This window comes from Taudactylus pleione, unplaced genomic scaffold (assembly GCF_031769625.1).
Source record: "Taudactylus pleione unplaced genomic scaffold, aTauple2 ptg000262l, whole genome shotgun sequence".
Classification (NCBI taxonomy): domain Eukaryota; kingdom Metazoa; phylum Chordata; class Amphibia; order Anura; family Myobatrachidae; genus Taudactylus; species Taudactylus pleione.
This window is the reverse complement of record NW_028284664.1, coordinates 5,492,764-5,511,289: the sequence shown is the minus strand read 5'-3', so window position 1 is coordinate 5,511,289 and position 18,526 is coordinate 5,492,764. Positions and strand designations below refer to the sequence as shown.

General features: G+C 35.1%; 16 non-coding genes across 16 annotated transcripts; all 16 read right to left on the bottom strand.

Annotated features, from left to right (window-relative positions):
• Positions 1-1,273: 1,273 nt before the first annotated feature.
• LOC148514238 (U6 spliceosomal RNA) lies at positions 1,274-1,380 on the bottom strand. Its single transcript, XR_015879753.1, has one exon. It is a non-coding gene; the product is annotated as a U6 spliceosomal RNA (small nuclear RNA).
• Positions 1,381-1,903: 523 nt separating this feature from the next.
• Positions 1,904-2,010, bottom strand: LOC148514237 (U6 spliceosomal RNA). The gene has a single exon (XR_015879752.1). It is a non-coding gene; the product is annotated as a U6 spliceosomal RNA (small nuclear RNA).
• Positions 2,011-3,541: 1,531 nt separating this feature from the next.
• LOC148514236 (U6 spliceosomal RNA) lies at positions 3,542-3,648 on the bottom strand. Its single transcript, XR_015879751.1, has one exon. It is a non-coding gene; the product is annotated as a U6 spliceosomal RNA (small nuclear RNA).
• A 523-nt stretch (positions 3,649-4,171) lies between these two features.
• Positions 4,172-4,278, bottom strand: LOC148514235 (U6 spliceosomal RNA). The gene has a single exon (XR_015879750.1). It is a non-coding gene; the product is annotated as a U6 spliceosomal RNA (small nuclear RNA).
• Positions 4,279-5,809: 1,531 nt separating this feature from the next.
• On the bottom strand, positions 5,810-5,916 carry LOC148514234 (U6 spliceosomal RNA). Its single transcript, XR_015879748.1, has one exon. It is a non-coding gene; the product is annotated as a U6 spliceosomal RNA (small nuclear RNA).
• Positions 5,917-6,439: 523 nt separating this feature from the next.
• On the bottom strand, positions 6,440-6,546 carry LOC148514233 (U6 spliceosomal RNA). Its single transcript, XR_015879747.1, has one exon. It is a non-coding gene; the product is annotated as a U6 spliceosomal RNA (small nuclear RNA).
• Positions 6,547-8,077: 1,531 nt separating this feature from the next.
• On the bottom strand, positions 8,078-8,184 carry LOC148514232 (U6 spliceosomal RNA). The gene has a single exon (XR_015879746.1). It is a non-coding gene; the product is annotated as a U6 spliceosomal RNA (small nuclear RNA).
• A 523-nt stretch (positions 8,185-8,707) lies between these two features.
• Positions 8,708-8,814, bottom strand: LOC148514231 (U6 spliceosomal RNA). The gene has a single exon (XR_015879745.1). It is a non-coding gene; the product is annotated as a U6 spliceosomal RNA (small nuclear RNA).
• Positions 8,815-10,345: 1,531 nt separating this feature from the next.
• On the bottom strand, positions 10,346-10,452 carry LOC148514230 (U6 spliceosomal RNA). Its single transcript, XR_015879744.1, has one exon. It is a non-coding gene; the product is annotated as a U6 spliceosomal RNA (small nuclear RNA).
• Positions 10,453-10,975: 523 nt separating this feature from the next.
• Positions 10,976-11,082, bottom strand: LOC148514229 (U6 spliceosomal RNA). Its single transcript, XR_015879625.1, has one exon. It is a non-coding gene; the product is annotated as a U6 spliceosomal RNA (small nuclear RNA).
• Positions 11,083-12,613: 1,531 nt separating this feature from the next.
• On the bottom strand, positions 12,614-12,720 carry LOC148514228 (U6 spliceosomal RNA). The gene has a single exon (XR_015879743.1). It is a non-coding gene; the product is annotated as a U6 spliceosomal RNA (small nuclear RNA).
• Positions 12,721-13,243: 523 nt separating this feature from the next.
• On the bottom strand, positions 13,244-13,350 carry LOC148514227 (U6 spliceosomal RNA). The gene has a single exon (XR_015879742.1). It is a non-coding gene; the product is annotated as a U6 spliceosomal RNA (small nuclear RNA).
• A 1,530-nt stretch (positions 13,351-14,880) lies between these two features.
• On the bottom strand, positions 14,881-14,987 carry LOC148514226 (U6 spliceosomal RNA). The gene has a single exon (XR_015879741.1). It is a non-coding gene; the product is annotated as a U6 spliceosomal RNA (small nuclear RNA).
• Positions 14,988-15,510: 523 nt separating this feature from the next.
• On the bottom strand, positions 15,511-15,617 carry LOC148514225 (U6 spliceosomal RNA). Its single transcript, XR_015879624.1, has one exon. It is a non-coding gene; the product is annotated as a U6 spliceosomal RNA (small nuclear RNA).
• A 1,531-nt stretch (positions 15,618-17,148) lies between these two features.
• LOC148514224 (U6 spliceosomal RNA) lies at positions 17,149-17,255 on the bottom strand. The gene has a single exon (XR_015879740.1). It is a non-coding gene; the product is annotated as a U6 spliceosomal RNA (small nuclear RNA).
• A 523-nt stretch (positions 17,256-17,778) lies between these two features.
• LOC148514223 (U6 spliceosomal RNA) lies at positions 17,779-17,885 on the bottom strand. Its single transcript, XR_015879739.1, has one exon. It is a non-coding gene; the product is annotated as a U6 spliceosomal RNA (small nuclear RNA).
• Between the last annotated feature and the right edge of the window lie 641 nt (positions 17,886-18,526).

Genomic DNA, 18,526 nt, shown 5'->3' with positions numbered 1-18,526 from the left:
GGCTAAAATTGCTTCTTTGCATTCTTTGGCTAGGATGGCACTTGACAAAAATGGGTGCTCTTTGCCAGGCACCCCTGTGCATCTAAGCAGCCAGGTTTCCAGACATCAGCAAAATCTCCAGCCAAAAAAACATTTACTGCCCATTAAATAACCATTCTTTTTTATAACTTTATAGTTTATAGCATTTAGTTTAGGGAGACTAAAGAATTTTACTTCTAAATGTTTTTAGTTTATAATACTAATCATATGCTAATCACCATTTATGTAATCGGTTAATGTCAAATAAGTGGGCAAAAAGGTCAAAAATGACATAGTTTACACTTAAAATGTATTTGTTGCTAAACAAATTTGGATATATGCAAATTATGTAACTGCTAAACTTTAAGATTGTAAATTAAGTATTGTGTGCACTATCTTTTGGCTCAATTAACAATAAAAGTAAAAAATACAGATGAAAAGCATATGGTAAGTATTGTAAATTAATAATATATATATATTTTGAAGCCACAACTTGGTCTCCCTAATTGTATTGGTATATGATTTAAACTAGCCCTAACATTTTATTTTTATTTTTGTACATTCTGTTAGAGGTGCTTATGTGTTGTGAATGGCTCCTTGGTTTGACATCTAATACATTATGTGTTCAGCTCTTATTTTTGTGGAGCAGAGTTAAAAAAAGAATTTTTAGAAGTCTAGTATATCCATGGGTGTTTGGGGAGTTTCTTGATGGAACATTATGTGTAGAGGGAGAAGCTAGGCATTTGTTCTTTGTGGAAAGGGTCTTAAATCTCATGCATTAAGCAAATTAGGTGATTGCAGCATGCACCATGGGCTTCAATAATTATATATTAGCAGATTTGATTTGCTGGAGATTGTGGTTTTGTACTGTACAATTGTCTAGAGTTATGAATAGTTATTGGATAAAGAAAGATACATTTTTCCACTGTACCAAGCAGAACCTATTGGGTGCAGCAGTGCATATTCATGCCTTCAGACCTGGAGTGACTTGGAGGGGGCACCTGTCCCTTACGTTTCCGCTTCGACCAATAGATACACCCCTGCAAGTTCAATAAGAATTGAAGGTGGCTAAATAATTTTCTAAGTTTAAATATAACTGAGGCAGTCTGCACAATTCACACAATGATAAGTCATGTCTAACTGATGACATCATACAAGAGTTGGTCGATTTGTTCTTTGCTTGCAAAACTTCTTACCTTTTTATCTGCAGGTATCATTAAGTGGAAAAGAATTAATTTGTCCAGAGCTATATACCTAAAATATGGAACGCTTCACGAATTTGCGTGTCATCCTTGCGCAGGGGCCATGCTAATCTTCTCTGTATCGTTCCAATTTTAGTATATGTGCTGCCGAAGCAAGCACATTCCAAAAGCAAAGTCCTAAGATATATATACCCCACCATGTGCCTCAAGATTGATCTTAGGGAGAGTAAAAGATGGAAGTTAAATTCAGATGGGGTTTCAAAGACTGGAGAACACTTTACAATAAACAAGATAGAGCTACTTACTGGCAAAAAAATTCAATATCCCATTAAGGAAAGGCCTCCAATTTCTATACGTACCACAGTCAAATAAATTATGCAAATTAGCATGTGGAGGTTCATTTCTTTTGGAACCATAGGCTGTACAAGATTAAAATTGCTCCTAAGTACAGAACAAGTGAAGTAGGAATGGAAAGTGGCAAAATAGTTTTCTAAGACTTAATAGAAGTACTGAGACAACCTGCACAATTTAGACAAGAATTGAATTTGAAAATGATATGTCATGTCGAACTGATTTTGTCATAAAAAAGTTGGTCGATTTATTCTTTGCTTGCAAAATTTCTTGACTTTTTATCTGCAGGTATCTTAAGTGGAATCTAATTAATTTGTCCAAAGCTATATACCTAAAATATGGAACGCTTCACGAATTTGCGTGTCATCCTTGCGCAGGGGCCATGCTAATCTTCTCTGTATCGTTCCAATTTTAGTATATGTGCTGCCGAAGCAAGCACATTCCAAAAGCAAAGTCCTAAGAGTTATATACCCCACCATGTGCCTCAAGATTGATCTTAGGGAGAGTGAAAGTTGGAAGTTAAATTTAAATAGGGTTTTATAAACTGGAGAACATTAACAAGATAGAGCTACTAACTGGCAAAAAAATTCAATATCCCATTAAGGAATAGCCATCGATTTCCATACATACCACAGTGAAACAAATTATGAAAATTGGCATGTAGAGGTTCATTTCTTCAAAACCATAGACCGTACTAGGCTAAAATTGCTTCTTTGCATTCTTTGGCTAGGATGGCACTTGACAAAAATGGGTGCTCTTTGCCAGGCACCCCTGTGCATCTAAGCAGCCAGGTTTCCAGACATCAGCAAAATCTCCAGCCAAAAAAACATTTACTGCCCATTAAATAACCATTCTTTTTTATAACTTTATAGTTTATAGCATTTAGTTTAGGGAGACTAAAGAATTTTACTTCTAAATGTTTTTAGTTTATAATACTAATCATATGCTAATCACCATTTATGTAATCGGTTAATGTCAAATAAGTGGGCAAAAAGGTCAAAAATGACATAGTTTACACTTAAAATGTATTTGTTGCTAAACAAATTTGGATATATGCAAATTATGTAACTGCTAAACTTTAAGATTGTAAATTAAGTATTGTGTGCACTATCTTTTGGCTCAATTAACAATAAAAGTAAAAAATACAGATGAAAAGCATATGGTAAGTATTGTAAATTAATAATATATATATATTTTGAAGCCACAACTTGGTCTCCCTAATTGTATTGGTATATGATTTAAACTAGCCCTAACATTTTATTTTTATTTTTGTACATTCTGTTAGAGGTGCTTATGTGTTGTGAATGGCTCCTTGGTTTGACATCTAATACATTATGTGTTCAGCTCTTATTTTTGTGGAGCAGAGTTAAAAAAAGAATTTTTAGAAGTCTAGTATATCCATGGGTGTTTGGGGAGTTTCTTGATGGAACATTATGTGTAGAGGGAGAAGCTAGGCATTTGTTCTTTGTGGAAAGGGTCTTAAATCTCATGCATTAAGCAAATTAGGTGATTGCAGCATGCACCATGGGCTTCAATAATTATATATTAGCAGATTTGATTTGCTGGAGATTGTGGTTTTGTACTGTACAATTGTCTAGAGTTATGAATAGTTATTGGATAAAGAAAGATACATTTTTCCACTGTACCAAGCAGAACCTATTGGGTGCAGCAGTGCATATTCATGCCTTCAGACCTGGAGTGACTTGGAGGGGGCACCTGTCCCTTACGTTTCCGCTTCGACCAATAGATACACCCCTGCAAGTTCAATAAGAATTGAAGGTGGCTAAATAATTTTCTAAGTTTAAATATAACTGAGGCAGTCTGCACAATTCACACAATGATAAGTCATGTCTAACTGATGACATCATACAAGAGTTGGTCGATTTGTTCTTTGCTTGCAAAACTTCTTACCTTTTTATCTGCAGGTATCATTAAGTGGAAAAGAATTAATTTGTCCAGAGCTATATACCTAAAATATGGAACGCTTCACGAATTTGCGTGTCATCCTTGCGCAGGGGCCATGCTAATCTTCTCTGTATCGTTCCAATTTTAGTATATGTGCTGCCGAAGCAAGCACATTCCAAAAGCAAAGTCCTAAGATATATATACCCCACCATGTGCCTCAAGATTGATCTTAGGGAGAGTAAAAGATGGAAGTTAAATTCAGATGGGGTTTCAAAGACTGGAGAACACTTTACAATAAACAAGATAGAGCTACTTACTGGCAAAAAAATTCAATATCCCATTAAGGAAAGGCCACCAATTTCTATACGTACCACAGTCAAATAAATTATGCAAATTAGCATGTGGAGGTTCATTTCTTTTGGAACCATAGGCTGTACAAGATTAAAATTGCTCCTAAGTACAGAACAAGTGAAGTAGGAATGGAAAGTGGCAAAATAGTTTTCTAAGACTTAATAGAAGTACTGAGACAACCTGCACAATTTAGACAAGAATTGAATTTGAAAATGATATGTCATGTCGAACTGATTTTGTCATAAAAAAGTTGGTCGATTTGTTCTTTGCTTGCAAAATTTCTTGACTTTTTATCTGCAGGTATCTTAAGTGGAATCGAATTAATTTGTCCAGAGCTATATACCTAAAATATGGAACGCTTCACGAATTTGCGTGTCATCCTTGCGCAGGGGCCATGCTAATCTTCTCTGTATCGTTCCAATTTTAGTATATGTGCTGCCGAAGCAAGCACATTCCAAAAGCAAAGTCCTAAGAGTTATATACCCCACCATGTGCCTCAAGATTGATCTTAGGGAGAGTGAAAGTTGGAAGTTAAATTTAAATAGGGTTTTATAAACTGGAGAACATTAACAAGATAGAGCTGCTAACTGGCAAAAAAATTCAATATCCCATTAAGGAATAGCCATCGATTTCCATACATACCACAGTGAAACAAATTATGAAAATTGGCATGTAGAGGTTCATTTCTTCAAAACCATAGACCGTACTAGGCTAAAATTGCTTCTTTGCATTCTTTGGCTAGGATGGCACTTGACAAAAATGGGTGCTCTTTGCCAGGCACCCCTGTGCATCTAAGCAGCCAGGTTTCCAGACATCAGCAAAATCTCCAGCCAAAAAAACATTTACTGCCCATTAAATAACCATTCTTTTTTATAACTTTATAGTTTATAGCATTTAGTTTAGGGAGACTAAAGAATTTTACTTCTAAATGTTTTTAGTTTATAATACTAATCATATGCTAATCACCATTTATGTAATCGGTTAATGTCAAATAAGTGGGCAAAAAGGTCAAAAATGACATAGTTTACACTTAAAATGTATTTGTTGCTAAACAAATTTGGATATATGCAAATTATGTAACTGCTAAACTTTAAGATTGTAAATTAAGTATTGTGTGCACTATCTTTTGGCTCAATTAACAATAAAAGTAAAAAATACAGATGAAAAGCATATGGTAAGTATTGTAAATTAATAATATATATATATTTTGAAGCCACAACTTGGTCTCCCTAATTGTATTGGTATATGATTTAAACTAGCCCTAACATTTTATTTTTATTTTTGTACATTCTGTTAGAGGTGCTTATGTGTTGTGAATGGCTCCTTGGTTTGACATCTAATACATTATGTGTTCAGCTCTTATTTTTGTGGAGCAGAGTTAAAAAAAGAATTTTTAGAAGTCTAGTATATCCATGGGTGTTTGGGGAGTTTCTTGATGGAACATTATGTGTAGAGGGAGAAGCTAGGCATTTGTTCTTTGTGGAAAGGGTCTTAAATCTCATGCATTAAGCAAATTAGGTGATTGCAGCATGCACCATGGGCTTCAATAATTATATATTAGCAGATTTGATTTGCTGGAGATTGTGGTTTTGTACTGTACAATTGTCTAGAGTTATGAATAGTTATTGGATAAAGAAAGATACATTTTTCCACTGTACCAAGCAGAACCTATTGGGTGCAGCAGTGCATATTCATGCCTTCAGACCTGGAGTGACTTGGAGGGGGCACCTGTCCCTTACGTTTCCGCTTCGACCAATAGATACACCCCTGCAAGTTCAATAAGAATTGAAGGTGGCTAAATAATTTTCTAAGTTTAAATATAACTGAGGCAGTCTGCACAATTCACACAATGATAAGTCATGTCTAACTGATGACATCATACAAGAGTTGGTCGATTTGTTCTTTGCTTGCAAAACTTCTTACCTTTTTATCTGCAGGTATCATTAAGTGGAAAAGAATTAATTTGTCCAGAGCTATATACCTAAAATATGGAACGCTTCACGAATTTGCGTGTCATCCTTGCGCAGGGGCCATGCTAATCTTCTCTGTATCGTTCCAATTTTAGTATATGTGCTGCCGAAGCAAGCACATTCCAAAAGCAAAGTCCTAAGATATATATACCCCACCATGTGCCTCAAGATTGATCTTAGGGAGAGTAAAAGATGGAAGTTAAATTCAGATGGGGTTTCAAAGACTGGAGAACACTTTACAATAAACAAGATAGAGCTACTTACTGGCAAAAAAATTCAATATCCCATTAAGGAAAGGCCTCCAATTTCTATACGTACCACAGTCAAATAAATTATGCAAATTAGCATGTGGAGGTTCATTTCTTTTGGAACCATAGGCTGTACAAGATTAAAATTGCTCCTAAGTACAGAACAAGTGAAGTAGGAATGGAAAGTGGCAAAATAGTTTTCTAAGACTTAATAGAAGTACTGAGACAACCTGCACAATTTAGACAAGAATTGAATTTGAAAATGATATGTCATGTCGAACTGATTTTGTCATAAAAAAGTTGGTCGATTTATTCTTTGCTTGCAAAATTTCTTGACTTTTTATCTGCAGGTATCTTAAGTGGAATCGAATTAATTTGTCCAAAGCTATATACCTAAAATATGGAACGCTTCACGAATTTGCGTGTCATCCTTGCGCAGGGGCCATGCTAATCTTCTCTGTATCGTTCCAATTTTAGTATATGTGCTGCCGAAGCAAGCACATTCCAAAAGCAAAGTCCTAAGAGTTATATACCCCACCATGTGCCTCAAGATTGATCTTAGGGAGAGTGAAAGTTGGAAGTTAAATTTAAATAGGGTTTTATAAACTGGAGAACATTAACAAGATAGAGCTACTAACTGGCAAAAAAATTCAATATCCCATTAAGGAATAGCCATCGATTTCCATACATACCACAGTGAAACAAATTATGAAAATTGGCATGTAGAGGTTCATTTCTTCAAAACCATAGACCGTACTAGGCTAAAATTGCTTCTTTGCATTCTTTGGCTAGGATGGCACTTGACAAAAATGGGTGCTCTTTGCCAGGCACCCCTGTGCATCTAAGCAGCCAGGTTTCCAGACATCAGCAAAATCTCCAGCCAAAAAAACATTTACTGCCCATTAAATAACCATTCTTTTTTATAACTTTATAGTTTATAGCATTTAGTTTAGGGAGACTAAAGAATTTTACTTCTAAATGTTTTTAGTTTATAATACTAATCATATGCTAATCACCATTTATGTAATCGGTTAATGTCAAATAAGTGGGCAAAAAGGTCAAAAATGACATAGTTTACACTTAAAATGTATTTGTTGCTAAACAAATTTGGATATATGCAAATTATGTAACTGCTAAACTTTAAGATTGTAAATTAAGTATTGTGTGCACTATCTTTTGGCTCAATTAACAATAAAAGTAAAAAATACAGATGAAAAGCATATGGTAAGTATTGTAAATTAATAATATATATATATTTTGAAGCCACAACTTGGTCTCCCTAATTGTATTGGTATATGATTTAAACTAGCCCTAACATTTTATTTTTATTTTTGTACATTCTGTTAGAGGTGCTTATGTGTTGTGAATGGCTCCTTGGTTTGACATCTAATACATTATGTGTTCAGCTCTTATTTTTGTGGAGCAGAGTTAAAAAAAGAATTTTTAGAAGTCTAGTATATCCATGGGTGTTTGGGGAGTTTCTTGATGGAACATTATGTGTAGAGGGAGAAGCTAGGCATTTGTTCTTTGTGGAAAGGGTCTTAAATCTCATGCATTAAGCAAATTAGGTGATTGCAGCATGCACCATGGGCTTCAATAATTATATATTAGCAGATTTGATTTGCTGGAGATTGTGGTTTTGTACTGTACAATTGTCTAGAGTTATGAATAGTTATTGGATAAAGAAAGATACATTTTTCCACTGTACCAAGCAGAACCTATTGGGTGCAGCAGTGCATATTCATGCCTTCAGACCTGGAGTGACTTGGAGGGGGCACCTGTCCCTTACGTTTCCGCTTCGACCAATAGATACACCCCTGCAAGTTCAATAAGAATTGAAGGTGGCTAAATAATTTTCTAAGTTTAAATATAACTGAGGCAGTCTGCACAATTCACACAATGATAAGTCATGTCTAACTGATGACATCATACAAGAGTTGGTCGATTTGTTCTTTGCTTGCAAAACTTCTTACCTTTTTATCTGCAGGTATCATTAAGTGGAAAAGAATTAATTTGTCCAGAGCTATATACCTAAAATATGGAACGCTTCACGAATTTGCGTGTCATCCTTGCGCAGGGGCCATGCTAATCTTCTCTGTATCGTTCCAATTTTAGTATATGTGCTGCCGAAGCAAGCACATTCCAAAAGCAAAGTCCTAAGATATATATACCCCACCATGTGCCTCAAGATTGATCTTAGGGAGAGTAAAAGATGGAAGTTAAATTCAGATGGGGTTTCAAAGACTGGAGAACACTTTACAATAAACAAGATAGAGCTACTTACTGGCAAAAAAATTCAATATCCCATTAAGGAAAGGCCACCAATTTCTATACGTACCACAGTCAAATAAATTATGCAAATTAGCATGTGGAGGTTCATTTCTTTTGGAACCATAGGCTGTACAAGATTAAAATTGCTCCTAAGTACAGAACAAGTGAAGTAGGAATGGAAAGTGGCAAAATAGTTTTCTAAGACTTAATAGAAGTACTGAGACAACCTGCACAATTTAGACAAGAATTGAATTTGAAAATGATATGTCATGTCGAACTGATTTTGTCATAAAAAAGTTGGTCGATTTGTTCTTTGCTTGCAAAATTTCTTGACTTTTTATCTGCAGGTATCTTAAGTGGAATCGAATTAATTTGTCCAGAGCTATATACCTAAAATATGGAACGCTTCACGAATTTGCGTGTCATCCTTGCGCAGGGGCCATGCTAATCTTCTCTGTATCGTTCCAATTTTAGTATATGTGCTGCCGAAGCAAGCACATTCCAAAAGCAAAGTCCTAAGAGTTATATACCCCACCATGTGCCTCAAGATTGATCTTAGGGAGAGTGAAAGTTGGAAGTTAAATTTAAATAGGGTTTTATAAACTGGAGAACATTAACAAGATAGAGCTGCTAACTGGCAAAAAAATTCAATATCCCATTAAGGAATAGCCATCGATTTCCATACATACCACAGTGAAACAAATTATGAAAATTGGCATGTAGAGGTTCATTTCTTCAAAACCATAGACCGTACTAGGCTAAAATTGCTTCTTTGCATTCTTTGGCTAGGATGGCACTTGACAAAAATGGGTGCTCTTTGCCAGGCACCCCTGTGCATCTAAGCAGCCAGGTTTCCAGACATCAGCAAAATCTCCAGCCAAAAAAACATTTACTGCCCATTAAATAACCATTCTTTTTTATAACTTTATAGTTTATAGCATTTAGTTTAGGGAGACTAAAGAATTTTACTTCTAAATGTTTTTAGTTTATAATACTAATCATATGCTAATCACCATTTATGTAATCGGTTAATGTCAAATAAGTGGGCAAAAAGGTCAAAAATGACATAGTTTACACTTAAAATGTATTTGTTGCTAAACAAATTTGGATATATGCAAATTATGTAACTGCTAAACTTTAAGATTGTAAATTAAGTATTGTGTGCACTATCTTTTGGCTCAATTAACAATAAAAGTAAAAAATACAGATGAAAAGCATATGGTAAGTATTGTAAATTAATAATATATATATATTTTGAAGCCACAACTTGGTCTCCCTAATTGTATTGGTATATGATTTAAACTAGCCCTAACATTTTATTTTTATTTTTGTACATTCTGTTAGAGGTGCTTATGTGTTGTGAATGGCTCCTTGGTTTGACATCTAATACATTATGTGTTCAGCTCTTATTTTTGTGGAGCAGAGTTAAAAAAAGAATTTTTAGAAGTCTAGTATATCCATGGGTGTTTGGGGAGTTTCTTGATGGAACATTATGTGTAGAGGGAGAAGCTAGGCATTTGTTCTTTGTGGAAAGGGTCTTAAATCTCATGCATTAAGCAAATTAGGTGATTGCAGCATGCACCATGGGCTTCAATAATTATATATTAGCAGATTTGATTTGCTGGAGATTGTGGTTTTGTACTGTACAATTGTCTAGAGTTATGAATAGTTATTGGATAAAGAAAGATACATTTTTCCACTGTACCAAGCAGAACCTATTGGGTGCAGCAGTGCATATTCATGCCTTCAGACCTGGAGTGACTTGGAGGGGGCACCTGTCCCTTACGTTTCCGCTTCGACCAATAGATACACCCCTGCAAGTTCAATAAGAATTGAAGGTGGCTAAATAATTTTCTAAGTTTAAATATAACTGAGGCAGTCTGCACAATTCACACAATGATAAGTCATGTCTAACTGATGACATCATACAAGAGTTGGTCGATTTGTTCTTTGCTTGCAAAACTTCTTACCTTTTTATCTGCAGGTATCATTAAGTGGAAAAGAATTAATTTGTCCAGAGCTATATACGTAAAATATGGAACGCTTCACGAATTTGCGTGTCATCCTTGCGCAGGGGCCATGCTAATCTTCTCTGTATCGTTCCAATTTTAGTATATGTGCTGCCGAAGCAAGCACATTCCAAAAGCAAAGTCCTAAGATATATATACCCCACCATGTGCCTCAAGATTGATCTTAGGGAGAGTAAAAGATGGAAGTTAAATTCAGATGGGGTTTCAAAGACTGGAGAACACTTTACAATAAACAAGATAGAGCTACTTACTGGCAAAAAAATTCAATATCCCATTAAGGAAAGGCCTCCAATTTCTATACGTACCACAGTCAAATTAATTATGCAAATTAGCATGTGGAGGTTCATTTCTTTTGGAACCATAGGCTGTACAAGATTAAAATTGCTCCTAAGTACAGAACAAGTGAAGTAGGAATGGAAAGTGGCAAAATAGTTTTCTAAGACTTAATAGAAGTACTGAGACAACCTGCACAATTTAGACAAGAATTGAATTTGAAAATGATATGTCATGTCGAACTGATTTTGTCATAAAAAAGTTGGTCGATTTATTCTTTGCTTGCAAAATTTCTTGACTTTTTATCTGCAGGTATCTTAAGTGGAATCGAATTAATTTGTCCAAAGCTATATACCTAAAATATGGAACGCTTCACGAATTTGCGTGTCATCCTTGCGCAGGGGCCATGCTAATCTTCTCTGTATCGTTCCAATTTTAGTATATGTGCTGCCGAAGCAAGGACATTCCAAAAGCAAAGTCCTAAGAGTTATATACCCCACCATGTGCCTCAAGATTGATCTTAGGGAGAGTGAAAGTTGGAAGTTAAATTTAAATAGGGTTTTATAAACTGGAGAACATTAACAAGATAGAGCTGCTAACTGGCAAAAAAATTCAATATCCCATTAAGGAATAGCCATCGATTTCCATACATACCACAGTGAAACAAATTATGAAAATTGGCATGTAGAGGTTCATTTCTTCAAAACCATAGACCGTACTAGGCTAAAATTGCTTCTTTGCATTCTTTGGCTAGGATGGCACTTGACAAAAATGGGTGCTCTTTGCCAGGCACCCCTGTGCATCTAAGCAGCCAGGTTTCCAGACATCAGCAAAATCTCCAGCCAAAAAAACATTTACTGCCCATTAAATAACCATTCTTTTTTATAACTTTATAGTTTATAGCATTTAGTTTAGGGAGACTAAAGAATTTTACTTCTAAATGTTTTTAGTTTATAATACTAATCATATGCTAATCACCATTTATGTAATCGGTTAATGTCAAATAAGTGGGCAAAAAGGTCAAAAATGACATAGTTTACACTTAAAATGTATTTGTTGCTAAACAAATTTGGATATATGCAAATTATGTAACTGCTAAACTTTAAGATTGTAAATTAAGTATTGTGTGCACTATCTTTTGGCTCAATTAACAATAAAAGTAAAAAATACAGATGAAAAGCATATGGTAAGTATTGTAAATTAATAATATATATATATTTTGAAGCCACAACTTGGTCTCCCTAATTGTATTGGTATATGATTTAAACTAGCCCTAACATTTTATTTTTATTTTTGTACATTCTGTTAGAGGTGCTTATGTGTTGTGAATGGCTCCTTGGTTTGACATCTAATACATTATGTGTTCAGCTCTTATTTTTGTGGAGCAGAGTTAAAAAAAGAATTTTTAGAAGTCTAGTATATCCATGGGTGTTTGGGGAGTTTCTTGATGGAACATTATGTGTAGAGGGAGAAGCTAGGCATTTGTTCTTTGTGGAAAGGGTCTTAAATCTCATGCATTAAGCAAATTAGGTGATTGCAGCATGCACCATGGGCTTCAATAATTATATATTAGCAGATTTGATTTGCTGGAGATTGTGGTTTTGTACTGTACAATTGTCTAGAGTTATGAATAGTTATTGGATAAAGAAAGATACATTTTTCCACTGTACCAAGCAGAACCTATTGGGTGCAGCAGTGCATATTCATGCCTTCAGACCTGGAGTGACTTGGAGGGGGCACCTGTCCCTTACGTTTCCGCTTCGACCAATAGATACACCCCTGCAAGTTCAATAAGAATTGAAGGTGGCTAAATAATTTTCTAAGTTTAAATATAACTGAGGCAGTCTGCACAATTCACACAATGATAAGTCATGTCTAACTGATGACATCATACAAGAGTTGGTCGATTTGTTCTTTGCTTGCAAAACTTCTTACCTTTTTATCTGCAGGTATCATTAAGTGGAAAAGAATTAATTTGTCCAGAGCTATATACGTAAAATATGGAACGCTTCACGAATTTGCGTGTCATCCTTGCGCAGGGGCCATGCTAATCTTCTCTGTATCGTTCCAATTTTAGTATATGTGCTGCCGAAGCAAGCACATTCCAAAAGCAAAGTCCTAAGATATATATACCCCACCATGTGCCTCAAGATTGATCTTAGGGAGAGTAAAAGATGGAAGTTAAATTCAGATGGGGTTTCAAAGACTGGAGAACACTTTACAATAAACAAGATAGAGCTACTTACTGGCAAAAAAATTCAATATCCCATTAAGGAAAGGCCTCCAATTTCTATACGTACCACAGTCAAATTAATTATGCAAATTAGCATGTGGAGGTTCATTTCTTTTGGAACCATAGGCTGTACAAGATTAAAATTGCTCCTAAGTACAGAACAAGTGAAGTAGGAATGGAAAGTGGCAAAATAGTTTTCTAAGACTTAATAGAAGTACTGAGACAACCTGCACAATTTAGACAAGAATTGAATTTGAAAATGATATGTCATGTCGAACTGATTTTGTCATAAAAAAGTTGGTCGATTTATTCTTTGCTTGCAAAATTTCTTGACTTTTTATCTGCAGGTATCTTAAGTGGAATCGAATTAATTTGTCCAAAGCTATATACCTAAAATATGGAACGCTTCACGAATTTGCGTGTCATCCTTGCGCAGGGGCCATGCTAATCTTCTCTGTATCGTTCCAATTTTAGTATATGTGCTGCCGAAGCAAGCACATTCCAAAAGCAAAGTCCTAAGAGTTATATACCCCACCATGTGCCTCAAGATTGATCTTAGGGAGAGTGAAAGTTGGAAGTTAAATTTAAATAGGGTTTTATAAACTGGAGAACATTAACAAGATAGAGCTGCTAACTGGCAAAAAAATTCAATATCCCATTAAGGAATAGCCATCGATTTCCATACATACCACAGTGAAACAAATTATGAAAATTGGCATGTAGAGGTTCATTTCTTCAAAACCATAGACCGTACTAGGCTAAAATTGCTTCTTTGCATTCTTTGGCTAGGATGGCACTTGACAAAAATGGGTGCTCTTTGCCAGGCACCCCTGTGCATCTAAGCAGCCAGGTTTCCAGACATCAGCAAAATCTCCAGCCAAAAAAACATTTACTGCCCATTAAATAACCATTCTTTTTTATAACTTTATAGTTTATAGCATTTAGTTTAGGGAGACTAAAGAATTTTACTTCTAAATGTTTTTAGTTTATAATACTAATCATATGCTAATCACCATTTATGTAATCGGTTAATGTCAAATAAGTGGGCAAAAAGGTCAAAAATGACATAGTTTACACTTAAAATGTATTTGTTGCTAAACAAATTTGGATATATGCAACTTATGTAACTGCTAAACTTTAAGATTGTAAATTAAGTATTGTGTGCACTATCTTTTGGCTCAATTAACAATAAAAGTAAAAAATACAGATGAAAAGCATATGGTAAGTATTGTAAATTAATAATATATATATATTTTGAAGCCACAACTTGGTCTCCCTAATTGTATTGGTATATGATTTAAACTAGCCCTAACATTTTATTTTTATTTTTGTACATTCTGTTAGAGGTGCTTATGTGTTGTGAATGGCTCCTTGGTTTGACATCTAATACATTATGTGTTCAGCTCTTATTTTTGTGGAGCAGAGTTAAAAAAAGAATTTTTAGAAGTCTAGTATATCCATGGGTGTTTGGGGAGTTTCTTGATGGAACATTATGTGTAGAGGGAGAAGCTAGGCATTTGTTCTTTGTGGAAAGGGTCTTAAATCTCATGCATTAAGCAAATTAGGTGATTGCAGCATGCACCATGGGCTTCAATAATTATATATTAGCAGATTTGATTTGCTGGAGATTGTGGTTTTGTACTGTACAATTGTCTAGAGTTATGAATAGTTATTGGATAGAGAAAGATACATTTTTCCACTGTACCAAGCAGAACCTATTGGGTGCAGCAGTGCATATTCATGCCTTCAGACCTGGAGTGACTTGGAGGGGGCACCTGTCCCTTACGTTTCCGCTTCGACCAATAGATACACCCTGCAAGTTCAATAAGAATTGAAGGTGGCTAAATAATTTTCTAAGTTTAAATATAACTGAGGCAGTCTGCACAATTCACACAATGATAAGTCATGTCTAACTGATGACATCATACAAGAGTTGGTCGATTTGTTCTTTGCTTGCAAAACTTCTTACCTTTTTATCTGCAGGTATCATTAAGTGGAAAAGAATTAATTTGTCCAGAGCTATATACCTAAAATATGGAACGCTTCACGAATTTGCGTGTCATCCTTGCGCAGGGGCCATGCTAATCTTCTCTGTATCGTTCCAATTTTAGTATATGTGCTGCCGAAGCAAGCACATTCCAAAAGCAAAGTCCTAAGATATATATACCCCACCATGTGCCTCAAGATTGATCTTAGGGAGAGTAAAAGATGGAAGTTAAATTCAGATGGGGTTTCAAAGACTGGAGAACACTTTACAATAAACAAGATAGAGCTACTTACTGGCAAAAAAATTCAATATCCCATTAAGGAAAGGCCTCCAATTTCTATACGTACCACAGTCAAATTAATTATGCAAATTAGCATGTGGAGGTTCATTTCTTTTGGAACCATAGGCTGTACAAGATTAAAATTGCTCCTAAGTACAGAACAAGTGAAGTAGGAATGGAAAGTGGCAAAATAGTTTTCTAAGACTTAATAGAAGTACTGAGACAACCTGCACAATTTAGACAAGAATTGAATTTGAAAATGATATGTCATGTCGAACTGATTTTGTCATAAAAAAGTTGGTCGATTTATTCTTTGCTTGCAAAATTTCTTGACTTTTTATCTGCAGGTATCTTAAGTGGAATCTAATTAATTTGTCCAAAGCTATATACCTAAAATATGGAACGCTTCACGAATTTGCGTGTCATCCTTGCGCAGGGGCCATGCTAATCTTCTCTGTATCGTTCCAATTTTAGTATATGTGCTGCCGAAGCAAGGACATTCCAAAAGCAAAGTCCTAAGAGTTATATACCCCACCATGTGCCTCAAGATTGATCTTAGGGAGAGTGAAAGTTGGAAGTTAAATTTAAATAGGGTTTTATAAACTGGAGAACATTAACAAGATAGAGCTGCTAACTGGCAAAAAAATTCAATATCCCATTAAGGAATAGCCATCGATTTCCATACATACCACAGTGAAACAAATTATGAAAATTGGCATGTAGAGGTTCATTTCTTCAAAACCATAGACCGTACTAGGCTAAAATTGCTTCTTTGCATTCTTTGGCTAGGATGGCACTTGACAAAAATGGGTGCTCTTTGCCAGGCACCCCTGTGCATCTAAGCAGCCAGGTTTCCAGACATCAGCAAAATCTCCAGCCAAAAAAACATTTACTGCCCATTAAATAACCATTCTTTTTTATAACTTTATAGTTTATAGCATTTAGTTTAGGGAGACTAAAGAATTTTACTTCTAAATGTTTTTAGTTTATAATACTAATCATATGCTAATCACCATTTATGTAATCGGTTAATGTCAAATAAGTGGGCAAAAAGGTCAAAAATGACATAGTTTACACTTAAAATGTATTTGTTGCTAAACAAATTTGGATATATGCAAATTATGTAACTGCTAAACTTTAAGATTGTAAATTAAGTATTGTGTGCACTATCTTTTGGCTCAATTAACAATAAAAGTAAAAAATACAGATGAAAAGCATATGGTAAGTATTGTAAATTAATAATATATATATATTTTGAAGCCACAACTTGGTCTCCCTAATTGTATTGGTATATGATTTAAACTAGCCCTAACATTTTATTTTTATTTTTGTACATTCTGTTAGAGGTGCTTATGTGTTGTGAATGGCTCCTTGGTTTGACATCTAATACATTATGTGTTCAGCTCTTATTTTTGTGGAGCAGAGTTAAAAAAAGAATTTTTAGAAGTCTAGTATATCCATGGGTGTTTGGGGAGTTTCTTGATGGAACATTATGTGTAGAGGGAGAAGCTAGGCATTTGTTCTTTGTGGAAAGGGTCTTAAATCTCATGCATTAAGCAAATTAGGTGATTGCAGCATGCACCATGGGCTTCAATAATTATATATTAGCAGATTTGATTTGCTGGAGATTGTGGTTTTGTACTGTACAATTGTCTAGAGTTATGAATAGTTATAGGATAAAGAAAGATACATTTTTCCACTGTACCAAGCAGAACCTATTGGGTGCAGCAGTGCATATTCATGCCTTCAGACCTGGAGTGACTTGGAGGGGGCACCTGTCCCTTACGTTTCCGCTTCGACCAATAGATACACCCCTGCAAGTTCAATAAGAATTGAAGGTGGCTAAATAATTTTCTAAGTTTAAATATAACTGAGGCAGTCTGCACAATTCACACAATGATAAGTCATGTCTAACTGATGACATCATACAAGAGTTGGTCGATTTGTTCTTTGCTTGCAAAACTTCTTACCTTTTTATCTGCAGGTATCATTAAGTGGAAAAGAATTAATTTGTCCAGAGCTATATACGTAAAATATGGAACGCTTCACGAATTTGCGTGTCATCCTTGCGCAGGGGCCATGCTAATCTTCTCTGTATCGTTCCAATTTTAGTATATGTGCTGCCGAAGCAAGCACATTCCAAAAGCAAAGTCCTAAGATATATATACCCCACCATGTGCCTCAAGATTGATCTTAGGGAGAGTAAAAGATGGAAGTTAAATTCAGATGGGGTTTCAAAGACTGGAGAACACTTTACAATAAACAAGATAGAGCTACTTACTGGCAAAAAAATTCAATATCCCATTAAGGAAAGGCCTCCAATTTCTATACGTACCACAGTCAAATTAATTATGCAAATTAGCATGTGGAGGTTCATTTCTTTTGGAACCATAGGCTGTACAAGATTAAAATTGCTCCTAAGTACAGAACAAGTGAAGTAGGAATGGAAAGTGGCAAAATAGTTTTCTAAGACTTAATAGAAGTACTGAGACAACCTGCACAATTTAGACAAGAATTGAATTTGAAAATGATATGTCATGTCGAACTGATTTTGTCATAAAAAAGTTGGTCGATTTATTCTTTGCTTGCAAAATTTCTTGACTTTTTATCTGCAGGTATCTTAAGTGGAATCGAATTAATTTGTCCAAAGCTATATACCTAAAATATGGAACGCTTCACGAATTTGCGTGTCATCCTTGCGCAGGGGCCATGCTAATCTTCTCTGTATCGTTCCAATTTTAGTATATGTGCTGCCGAAGCAAGCACATTCCAAAAGCAAAGTCCTAAGAGTTATATACCCCACCATGTGCCTCAAGATTGATCTTAGGGAGAGTGAAAGTTGGAAGTTAAATTTAAATAGGGTTTTATAAACTGGAGAACATTAACAAGATAGAGCTGCTAACTGGCAAAAAAATTCAATATCCCATTAAGGAATAGCCATCGATTTCCATACATACCACAGTGAAACAAATTATGAAAATTGGCATGTAGAGGTTCATTTCTTCAAAACCATAGACCGTACTAGGCTAAAATTGCTTCTTTGCATTCTTTGGCTAGGATGGCACTTGACAAAAATGGGTGCTCTTTGCCAGGCACCCCTGTGCATCTAAGCAGCCAGGTTTCCAGACATCAGCAAAATCTCCAGCCAAAAAAACATTTACTGCCCATTAAATAACCATTCTTTTTTATAACTTTATAGTTTATAGCATTTAGTTTAGGGAGACTAAAGAATTTTACTTCTAAATGTTTTTAGTTTATAATACTAATCATATGCTAATCACCATTTATGTAATCGGTTAATGTCAAATAAGTGGGCAAAAAGGTCAAAAATGACATAGTTTACACTTAAAATGTATTTGTTGCTAAACAAATTTGGATATATGCAACTTATGTAACTGCTAAACTTT